This window comes from Pantherophis guttatus, chromosome 1 (genome assembly GCF_059756535.1).
Source record: "Pantherophis guttatus breed Tessera chromosome 1, ASM5975653v1, whole genome shotgun sequence".
NCBI lineage: Eukaryota > Metazoa > Chordata > Lepidosauria > Squamata > Colubridae > Pantherophis > Pantherophis guttatus.
In genome coordinates, this window is record NC_142063.1 from 291,330,610 (window position 1) to 291,342,806 (window position 12,197).

Sequence of the window (12,197 nt, forward strand, 5' to 3'; positions counted from 1 at the left end):
CAAAATCTCTACATGGACTTTTCAGGTGATGGCAGGGATCCTGGATCTTAATTTAGGATCTGCCTGCTCTGAAGATTAATAGCAATAGCAATAGCACTTAGCCTTATATACTGCTTCATAGTGCTTTAACAGCCCTCTCTAAGCGGTTTACAGGTCAACATATTGCCCCCAACAATTTGGGTCCTCATTTTACCGACCTTGGAAGGATGGAAGGCTGAGTCAACCTTGAGCCTGATGAGATTCGATCTGCCAAACTGCTGGCAGCTGGTGATCAGCAGAAGTAGCCTGTAGTACTGCATTCTAATCACTGCGCTACCGCGATTCATGAATGAATGAATGAATAGAAAAATATATATTTGGCTTCTGTAACTGGTAATAATTGAAACCCATGGAATATATTGACTTACTTTTCTATAACTACTCAAAGTTGTGAATACCTGCACTTGTTTGGTTATTAGAACAGGACAGAGATTGAACCCCAACAAGAAAACTACCCTGCTATAGAATCTAAATCAGAAGCCAAATGTCATTCTTCCGAACTATTTTAGCTTAATTTGCAAATGTCAATATCTTCACAAGTAAAACAAGCCATCTGAGTTTTTCTGTTATTTTTACCTGTCAACCAAGGCTTTCTCTACATATATTGCGTGTACAAAGAACAAGGGAAGTAGATGTCAACCTGGAATTAAAGAATCTTGCGGGCTGCACATACTTCAAAATTGCAAGAGCCTTTTTTACTCATAAACGTTCAATTCAAAGGCATTCTTTTTCTCGTTCTTTGCAGCTGAGGGAAAATGTTCCAGTGCTTTTAGAGCACCGCTTACCTTCTATGTGCACCTGTACAAACAATCACATGTTCTCTCTTACCAACTAGGTCCTTTGTGTACTACCTTCAGGGAACTCTAATCTTCCATAACTGGTTTATCTTTTGCTCAATTTAATACTCTTCTGCTCTACAAATATTGTGTTGTGTGTTTTTTTTGTTTTTTTTTTGCTATTCCTCATAATCTAAAGGCATCAGATAAAAGAAAGAAACAATAAGGAACACAGTACTCTGCCTAATAGATTTTGCCTTTTTTCCTTACCTTGGAATTGATATTTGTTTTATGTAAGTGCCTAATTCCCTGGTGCTTCTCATCCGAATAGCACCATTCTAGCTGAATAAATGGGACTCCTGGGTGTGTATCACATGGGAGAGACAAATGCAATGGAACCTCTGGTCAGAAGCAGAGACTGTCCCACTGATTTTATAACTGCATAACCTGAAATCACTACAAGCCATCCAAGAATGAAAAAGCAAGGACCTTAACTTTCTTTTGGGGGTGGTGGGGTGGTGGTGTAGCAGGGTAAGTTAATCTTCCCTTGAATTCTCCTGCATTCATCCATCATTGTATTTGTGTGCAAATCACATTTTTATGGATGCAACCTACATTGAGACCGACTACAAGTGCTTTCATTTTAAAATGATCCTACTGATTAATTCATATTTATACTTCTTAGCTTAATTGGTCAGGAAATCATTCTGGTTATTGTAGAAACTCAGCAGGTGAGATTAGGGAAGATGAACAGATTCCTTTGGGATCTAAAAAATGTTTGCTTATATGTGATGTTTCCTTGATGACCAGTGTGATGTTTTTAGAAACATTATTTAGAGTCTGCACTGCACTACATTCACATTATCAGGTGGTTCTGCCAGTGCAAAATCCACAAGGATTCTCATATGGAGTGTGTGAATTTCAACTTCCTTTCAAGTATGCCTGATCTTGGTAGTAAAATTGAAATTATTTTAGGAATTGCTTCACCCTCCTTTTCTTGGTACAATGCTGTTACTTTAAGAAAATGTAATAGCGGAAACATTTCTTAGCATGATGTTACTTTAAGAAAATGTAGTAGCGGAAACATTTTAAAAAGATAATTTTAAAAAAGTCCAAGAAATTAATCAGGCTAGTAAAACTAAAACAAAATGCAGCACAGCAGATTTGATGCACATTCAAAGAGCCAGGGCTTTACGTACATCCATCATCTACCACAATTTTTTTGACCCTCTCCTATAGTCGTCCCTGCTTTCCATCCAACTTTTTTGTCCTTGCAGTTGGAATTCAATCAAATGACCATCTCCACCTTTCCCTTTATTGTAAACCTAGACTTGCAGGTGCAATTATTTAATAAGGTACACAGAATGTACACAGCTCACTAGTGGTGGCTTGAGGTCCCCTTCCTTCCAAAGGAGTAGAGCACAGTACAAATACTGATAGGCCTCCCTGAAATTCTAGATTTCCTTAGCGTCAGCAAATACAGGATTATCTTCATGTTTTCTATTTAACCAACCCCAATACCTCCAATTTGTACATGTCCTTTGTTGTTATTGTTTAATTCTATTTACTTTCAAGACTACATCTCCCAGGGTTAAAGTATTCCTTCGCATGTAATCAAATTAGGCAGCTGCCAATTTACTACCTGTAGTAAAATAAAAACTTTATGTGTCTCATAGAATATATGCATTCTTTTTCTCCCATTTCCCTCACCAATTGTGTTGTTTCTTTCATGGAACAACAACTATAGTACATATGTTTCTTTATTCATATGTCTGTAGATGCTGATAAGTTGCTTTAGTTTCCATTAACATTTTTTTTTTACTGGCAATAAAAGTGACTAGAGTCTATTACTATCAACTTTCACTCAGAGAGAAGAGCCAACCTGAGTGTGCTCACCCAGTAAATCCATTCTTAATATTCTGTTACTGACCAGGGAGGGCAATAAGAAATGATTTATAACCATGACAACAGTTGCTGTGAGAGACAGGGATCAACAAGGATCTCTTTCATGCCTGCATCAATGAGTTTGGGATAAAGAGCTCTTCTATCCAGCTGGAAAGCTCATGTGTGCCACTTTTACATTTTTATCAAGGTAAGTTCTATTGAAACGGTCAGGCACACACTCCCTAAATAACTTTTTTGGGGCAGAGGCTTTGTGACTGCATTAGAGTTGTATCATTCCATGAGGCTTCTTGACCCCCTTGCTTTCTTCACCATAAGGGTAAGGGAAATTGGGTTGTTTCAGTGGTTGCACTTGCAGAGAGAAAACAGTTACTTCTCCAGTTAGATCCAAGTTCAGGACAAGGAGGACTTTTCAAATGCACCTGTTTTATGTAATCATTATCTGAGGTCATGAATTTAAGGTCAACATATTACTCTGAGGCATGGAAATGCCTTGGATTCATTTTAAAACTGAAAAAATGGTGGAGGCTTTCTCAGCATTCTTCCTGTGATTTTATAACATAGAAGAGATTCATTGCAGAAGTATGGAGGACTATTGAAGAAAATTAGGTTCATTAGGTTGGGAAGGACTTGGGAAATCATCTAGCACAAACCCTGAATTAGAATCCCTAAACCTCAGGCTGTCTCTACTGGAGGATTGGATAGTGATCGCGATGATGATGATGGTCTGATTCTAGTTCCAGACTTACCATGTCAGCTTTAATGATATCAGAGGTGATGTTTTAGGGAAAGGAAGTCTTACTCATTGGGATGCCACTGATTTGTGGGCAAACAGAGCAGATACTCATACGTTCTTGCTGGTTGTTAATACATTGGATTGTTATGCAGAACAGCTATCCCACTTGCCACACTCCCTTCCATGTTGTTAAGAGCAGTTCTCTAGAGCAAAGTTTCTCTCAGCAACTTTAAGATGTGTGGACTTCAACTCTCTGATTTCCCCAGCCAGTTCGCACATCTTAGAATTGCTGGAGTTGAGAATCACTGCTCTACAGCCTGAGACAGGAGATGTCCCAGCCCTCTTTAGATTAGCCAGGGATTGAACCTTGTATATGAAGCACGATTCTGAGCTACAATTTTGGCCGTTAAAATGATGTTCTCGGCTGTAAAGGAAAGGTTAATAACTGAAGCAACTGAGAATGAAGTAGAAAGAGCTTTTTCTCTTAGACGTGAGGCAATTCCCCGGTCTCCTGTCCCTTCACAAATGTTTGAAGATCTGGCTTTGCCAATTCACTTGGGGCCTGTAAAATATAGCACACAGAAGGCTAGTTAGCCTTCTGCAGCCCTTCCCTCACCTTTTTTCTTTTTGATTATGTTATCCTTGCTTTTAACTGTTTTTTTATTATATATTATATAGACATTCTATAAAGGAGATGGCTGATTTCTAAATATGATTGATGATAGATAGATAGATAGATAGATAGATAGATAGATAGATAGATAACAAATTTCTTTGTTAGCATAGAGTATGCACCCTATTCTGATCTTGAACACAATCAAGTCTCCTTGTAAACTGAACTACAGATTTTTACTGTTGGATTGTATAGCAAACAATGCTCAGCAAACGTCCCCATGCATTACAGTTTAAAGTCTCCACTTTGACTGGATATTCTTTGGTCCTACAAGGAATGTTTTCTTTGAGGGGAAATTAGCACCATAGGAAATAATCATTTTGAAAAAGCTTTGTAAAACTCCTTTCCTTTCTCCCTTTCCAATTAATCCTTGAATAGACTGTGCCCGACACTTGGGTTTTTATAACTCTGAAGGTGTCATGATTTGTGGACCCACTCTATCTAATTTTTGGTTACACATGGTTGATTGTGTCATGATGCAAGGTAGATTACTGATTGCCATTACAGTTCGGATTAGTATCTACCCAGCTTTGCCTTTGGGGTGTTTATCTGATTATAGAGTTGCTGTATTTTGTCAGCCTTGTTTATGAAACCTGGTGAAATTAAATGTTATTGATTACAAAGCCAGAAGTAACTGCAAGATCAGCAAGAAGGAATTTAGTGAGAGATTTGTCAAAGAGGGAGACTGCAGTAACTAAAACATAAACTTTTAATTGAGTGTGCCAGGAATTAATTTAGTTAAGATCAGATATGGTGGGCCTAAATTTCTGTGAATAAATCCAGGGATGATATGGTAGGCTGGAGGTGGTCTGATGCATTTATTCTCATTGTGAAGCATCTGATCAGCTTTCCTTAGCAATTTCTTTCTGAACAGGAAATTGGGCTGTATTTTGAGGCAAACTTCAACCTCCTGATGTTTGGAGATGATAACTCTCTTAATTCCCAGCCAGATCCTGTTGGATCAATGGCTTTGATAGTTTGAAAACTTTAAATCTTTATTGTGTTTGTCACTAAACTGTCTGCAGACTATGGACATCACCAGTCTATTACCTATTCTGAACTAAACCATGGTGCCTGCTTTGAAGTGATTCTTTAAACGTTGCAGCTGTTGGAATCCCACCAGCCAGGCAGAGTGCATGAAGAGTGAGCAGCAAGGATCACTAACATAAAGGCAGTTAGTGCCAAATTCTGTGAGTTGGCCCTACACATGTGAAGAGAAGACTTATGAACAGCTACTTGGCAGATTTGTTCATAAGGAGATCTACAGTAGTCAGGAACCAGTTTTCTATGAGGTATTTCAGCCAAAATATTTCAATTCTTCAATGTGTACCTACAAAACAAATATATATTCTAATTTTTTAGTCCCATTCTTCATTTCATTGAGATGACACAATTCAACCCTGCCTCACAAATGCCATACAAAGTAAACTAAATTGGCAGTCTACTTCCCAGTGTATTTGATGTTTGGCTAGAGAGCTGAGTTCCAGTTTCTAAAAACCAATCACTGGCCATCAACACACCAATTAACTAAGAGGAAGGCACCACATAAATATGAAGCATGGAATAGTCCAAAGCACATGTTTCCTGAGGATGGGCTCCAGCACGAGTCTGAAAGCCCAGAAGACTAAACTTCTGGTCCTGGTGACTAACCTTGATTGGATCTTACAACATTATCCTGGGACACATATATTTGCCTTCATTCTAAAAACCTTGTCCAGCATTCTAACTAACTGTAGTGAAAGTGGCTGAAAATCTCAAACTTCTTTTCAGAAATCCATTAAATCTTCATACCCTAGTTCCATTTTGTGTAAGGGCACAACAACTTCTGCTACCATCACTGTTGTGAAAAATGTGTCCATGGAGGGGAAACTGGTGTGATGGATTACAGTGAACTGGTAGTTTCCCAGGAAGGAGGGAGAACATTCCAGAAAGGATGTGGGGAGAAAGAAGGCAAGTCAGCCCAAAGCTAGATAGAAGACAAATGAACAGAATAAGGATAGACACTCCTTAGAATCTCCTGGGTATATCCATTAGGTTGAGAGTACTAAGAGTTTAGTCAGGCAAGATTCTGTCTATTATGTGTCAGCAAATAAAGAACTGAACTCTGGCCAAATTGTTCTACATCATTCTTAGCTTAGCTTGACTCCTATTTTCCAGGTGACACCCCTGCTGGCTTTCTCCTGTAACCCTGTGTATGATAAAAGTAGGACTGTCACAACCAGTGCAGCCTTTCTGGTAATGAGTAAGTTAAAAATGCCAAAAGTAAAATAATTTCAATAGCGCCATTTCATGGCTATATTAAATAGAGGCACATGGCTAATGGATTCAGTCATCTCTTGGGAGACAAACCAACCTCAACAACTTGAGAAATAGACAATACTAAACTATTTAAAAATACAAAATGTAAAGTCTGCTTTAAGTCTTAAATATTAAAATGCAACTATTGTTATCATATCACTTTTTTACAGCTGAAAACATAGAACGATTGTAGTGCAATGTTCCAGACAGACTACAAGATGATGATGCTTCTGCTACAAATAGATGGTGAAAATTTCCCATATTACTGCTACATTTAACAGAATATTCTAAATATAATTAATATATTCATGAACATGTAGCAGATATGCATAGAAGGCAGAAATACTTACAGTTCCTGAACTTAATTAGTTATTTAACTTGTTTATTAGGAAAACACACAAACTCAATTCATAAATACAAAATAAAGCAGGGTATTTTAACATTGGATATAGTAAAGGATATTTTTGAACAATAGACTCAGCAGTTAATTTTAAGAGTGCCTTCCTCTACAGATAATGTTTAGAAGCTTTTATGGAAGAGGAACAAGTTTTACCTGAAAAGATTGAGACTGATCTGAAAGTGGATTTAAAAATTATGGTTTACATGGAAAAGATAATACACACTCACACACACACACACACACACACACAAACACACAGAGGCTGATGTTTTATTAATTAAAAGGGATATACCAATAGTAAACCAAGAAAATGACCTGGATAATGTTCCTATATTGCAAAAGAAGCTTTTTAAAGCTTTGAGGAAATTTGCAAAAAGGAATAAAGAAAAATGAAAATGAAACAAGTTTTGGGACAATATTTGAAGGGACTAAAAATCAAGATTGTTAGAAGTAGGTGGGAATATAAAGGTGGTTTATTTGACCAAGGTTTAACAGATATGTTGTTATCACTGGTAATCCTTAATGGACTTTTGCTGACATAAGGACTGAAATGATGAGGCTTTAGGGATTTGTTTATACATAAGAGATAGGATATGGGAAGAAGAGATCATTTTTGTAATTTAAGAAAAGATGATAATTACTAAAGTTGTTTATATTAGTAATGAAGGGGAAATAATTTCTTTACATATTTAATTTCTTTACTGTATTCTTATTTTTTTCTATTTTTTTCTGCCTGGTGGGAAAAATATTAATAGTTTTAATTATAATACTGGTAATAAAAAAGATAATAAAATTTTTAAAAAGTAAATAGAAAGAAAGAACAAAAGGTTCAAGAAAGCAAAAAAATGAACCAAAAAAGATTCCTTGTATCAAATTCCTTCAAAACTTTAAGAAGACTGTTCTGTAAGTATAACATGAAAAATATATTCCAATTACTCTGTTGAATTGGCATTTTGATTTCTTTCTTTTTAGAGCCTGATTCTATTTTTTTAAATATCCAGTGATAAATGCTTGTTCATGTTGTTCTCTATAATCATTTCAGACAGGTTTTGTTCCACATCTCTTTCTATAACAGCTTCTTCTAGTTTAGCAGTTTCTTCTGGGAATATAAACACACAATATAGTTGATGAAGTCAGTTCAAAATCCCATTGCCATTCTTTAACAATACCTCTGAACACTGTTATAAGTTACTTATTCTATTAGGTCTCCAAATATTGAAAATAACTTTTCTTTCCTATGAAGATGCATTTATTCTTTAAAGCTGTAATGTTCAAAATCAAATATTCTAACTTTTCCTGAGCCCTTAATCTTGTCTTGCTTTTTGCTGTTTATTTGGAATTCATAAAGCTTTTAAAGATACAGTTTTATTGTCTTCTATTAAGGATTGATGGCACTCACTCAGCGTTTTTAGCCTTGTGGTTTTGAAGGTGTCTAACTTCTTTAAAGAACTTAGTTAATAGGCAATTTCAGAAGTTGGTTAACAAGGAAGTACAAACTTAATGTCCTTTAAATGCTCTGACTGCAACGGGAGCACGGATGGCAGATTCCTTTATATCTTGATCCTTCCACCCTCTGGAGACTGCTGCTTTGCAGTCTCCTCAGAAGGAGCAACTGTACGGAGTTCAACATGGGCAATCTGGCATTTTCTCTTTCTCCGGAGATGGTCAAAGGATCTGTCTCCTTAACTGCAGTTTTCAGCCCTATGAAACATAGAGCCATCTTCAGTCAGCCATTTCTTCCTCAGAAATCAAAGTGTTTTTTTTTTAATTTCTTCATTTGATTTCTTCATTATAGATAGTATATAGCACTCATTTTAGGTGACTCTAGGCCAGTGTTGGCAAACATTTTCAGCATTGAGTGCCAAAACGGGACCGTGCATGTGTATGCCAGAAACTGGAAGAGCAACTGCCTGGTGCTCATGCACACGCTGGGAAGATGATCTTCCAGTTTCCGGCGTACGCATGCACATACGCCACCTGGTTTTCCGGTTTCTGGCATGCATGCACATGTGAAGATCAGCTGGCTGGTGTGCATGTGAGTACTGGAAACCGGAAGATCATCTTCCCAGCATGCGCATGCACACCAGGCGACTGCTCTTCTGGTTTCCGGTGCTCCCGCGCATGTGAAGACCAGCTGGCTGGCACGCCGGAGCCTAGAAGAACAATCGGGAATGGCCACTTCCGGCACACATGCCATAGGTTTGCCATCATGATCTAGGCAGTCTTGATTGCCTATTTCCTAATGTGTGTGCATTATGTTAATTAGTACATTGGCTTTACATTTTACGCTTATTTGCTTTTGTATTACCAAAAAAGACAGGCTGAGCAAGTTAAGGTTGTGACCTAATCATTACATTTTTTCCCCTCATTATTTATCTTTATCATTAATGTTTTTCTCTCTGTTACAGCTAAGTGTTGCAAGTGAGCTGTTTATGCAGTCCTGGAACTATATAAGAACTTGAATAATCTTAACATGGCCACTGTAAAATGCAGTTTAGCAGCTTAAAAGGAAAGAAAACTCTGAATTTGAAATAATCAATATTGGACCCATCATAGTAAAAATGATACAAAAGTCTATATAAATTGTTTACGTTGGATTGGAGGTGCTTTAGCATCCATGTTTAGAAGGCATAAATCAGTGTTTTTCAAATTTGGCAACTTTAAGCCGAAGAGGTTGTAGAAAAAATGCTTTTAAAAGGCTCTGATGATCCCAGCTGAGCCACGCGATCATCAGAACCTTTTTTTTTTTACTTTTAAAAGCATTTTTTTGGCCGAAGAAAAAATGCTTTTAAAAGTAAAAAAAAAAAAAAAGCCTCTGATGATCGCATGGCTCAGCTGGGCATGGGGGGAGGGGGGCAGGGATTTTTGCTACTGGTTCTCTGAACCACCCGCTGCCATCGCTACCGGATCGGGTGATCTGGTCCGAACTGGGAGCATTTCACCCCTGTCTTAAAGTTCCTAGTTTGAAAAGCACTAACACAAATGGATACCACCTTCAACTTGCCTCAGACCCATCATGGAGACAACTAAGAGAGAAACTAAAGGGACTGGGAATGTAATAAAAGGCAGAATAAACTTAAACAATCATGAAATAAAAGGAAATTACCTAGGCAATTTATCATAGGCACTTTTTTATATAAAAGGCAACTCAGAAACCTAGAAACAACTATTCCAAATCACTCAGAGATATTTCACCTTCATGAACTCATTTTCAGTGGAGCGGGATAGAAAACCGTTTTGCAATTTCCAAGATTTGATATTTACCCCAAGACCTGCATCAAAGTACCATAATGGAACTACATAGTTCTTGCTCTCTTGATCTTGCTCAGTTGTGTGGGCTTAAGAGCAGCCTGTACTTGGGTTTATACTTCCACTTCTAAAAAGTTATTTTCCAGTTTCTCCCAGAACAAGCTGGAATGGACATTTGAGGTGCCTCCTACTGAAGAAAGGTTAGAGGCAATGACCTGACATGTTCCATATTGGTCACCTGATGATGGCATAAACCACCATGTTTCTACCTTGGCAACTTTAAGAAGTATAGTCATCAATTCCTAGAATTCCTCAGGCAGCCTGAATCCTCAGATCCTACAGAAGTGATGACCCTATGGGATCAGAGAATATGCAGCAAAGTAGTTACTCTCCCTATACTTCTTTCCTGCCTGGAGGAAGATGCTAGTTCCTTGATCCAGCAGAGCATTCCCTTCATGGAATTGGAGAACCACAGCAGAACAGGTCTTCAGATCTTGTCCTCCCAGTAACTGGAACCAGTGGTGAAATCTAAAATGTGTTACTACCGGTTCTGTGGGCGTGGCTTGGTGGTGGGGGTAATGTGACTGGGTGGGCGTGGCCTTTTTTATTTTTATTTTTAAAACCATTTTTTCTACAACCTCTTCGGCGAAGAGATTGTAAAAAAATGCTTTCAAAAGGCTCTGATGGTCCCAGCTGAGTTGCCTGATTGGCAGAGGCTTTTTTTCTTTTAAATGGCGATCAGGCAACTCAACTTGGATTGTCAGAGGCATTTAAAAGAAAAAAAGTTTTTTTTTCTTTTAAAAGCCTTTGACAATCCCAGCTGAGCCACGCGATCATCAGAGGCTTTTTTTTTTTACTTTTAAAAGCATTTTTTTCAGCCGAAGAGGTTGTAAAAAAAATGCTTTTAAAAGTAAAAAAAAAAGCCTCTGAAGGTTGTGTGCTCAGCTGGGCATGGGGAGGGGGTGGGCGGGCAGGGATTTTTGCTACCGGTTCTCCAAACCACCCACCTCAATCGCTACCGGATCGGGCGATCCTGTCCGAACCAGGAGCATTTCACCCCTGACTGGAACCCATAGAGACATTCTCCATCCCACCATGTTCCCCCCACTTCTTCTAATGAAAGCAGAGTTTTCATTCTGCTTTGTTGCTAAAGTAGAATAGAGATCGAAAGAATGGGCAGCCAATTTTTCCTTTCAGTTCCTGAAAGCACTTAAATACAGTCAGACAGAAGAGTCTATAGCAAAGATATCAAGCAGCAATTCAGATCAGAAAGTTAATGCTCCATAGGAATCGAACTGATCAAGATGCCTCCCTTGATGACTTGGGAACACCATTTGGGTATTGTGGGATGGTGGCATTATCATCCCAAAACATCTGGAAGATACCAGTTTGGCAAAAAATAAAATTGACCTTATCTGTTTTCATTATAATAAACTGACCGGCCCGCCAGTGAATTTTTCAGATTCTCAGAAGCCTAAGCATGATAGTACAATAGTAATGAGAAAGTTGTCAGGGTTCCAAGTAACACCACCAACGAAAAAAGATTCTGAGGCTTGAAGTTCCTCAAAGTTCCATTTTATTAGAGATGTCATATTTGCACATCTGGGAAAACTCTAATCTGAAAGCTTCCAGGTTTTCTCCACCCAAAGGAAAGTCCAGGTCCCTGCCCAGCACCCACATGTCCATCACGAGGTCCAATCAATGCACTGTCCCAACTGGAGATGCCTCCCAGTCACATCCCTCCAGGTGCAGGGCAAGATGTCCTTGACTCTCTGAGAAAGGAATGTTATTATGACTATATATCACTCCTGCTCCATACAATTCCCCCCTCCCAGTTTCCCACAGCACTAAATGTGGCAGGTCTGAAGGCCCAATGCAAAAAATGGCTTCCAGGCCTGACAAAAGTTTCTTCATGTATACACACAGATATCAATATATTTTACTATGCATTTGGAGGAAATCTCTTTGTCTTACAGGCAGAAATATTAGGCAAGAGAGTAAGACTCAATGTCAGATTTTCTGTGGTGGAATCGATACAAAGAACGACCAGCCTTTATGAAATTCATGTAATTTTCCCTGTTGAAACTCTCAATAGTAGGGATTTAGCAACTGAAGCATCATGAG

The 12,197-nt window shown here is 38.2% G+C and overlaps 1 protein-coding gene across 1 annotated transcript in view; it reads left to right on the top strand.

The window, feature by feature from the left end:
• Positions 1–2,812: 2,812 nt before the first annotated feature.
• The window catches only part of TOGARAM2 (TOG array regulator of axonemal microtubules 2), an 80,119-nt gene continuing 70,734 nt past the window's right edge, over positions 2,813–12,197 (top strand). Inside the window, exon 1 of the mRNA XM_034427983.3 lies at positions 2,813–2,907. The gene's annotated coding sequence lies outside the window, so the exon portion shown is untranslated. The remainder of the gene's footprint in view (positions 2,908–12,197) is intronic.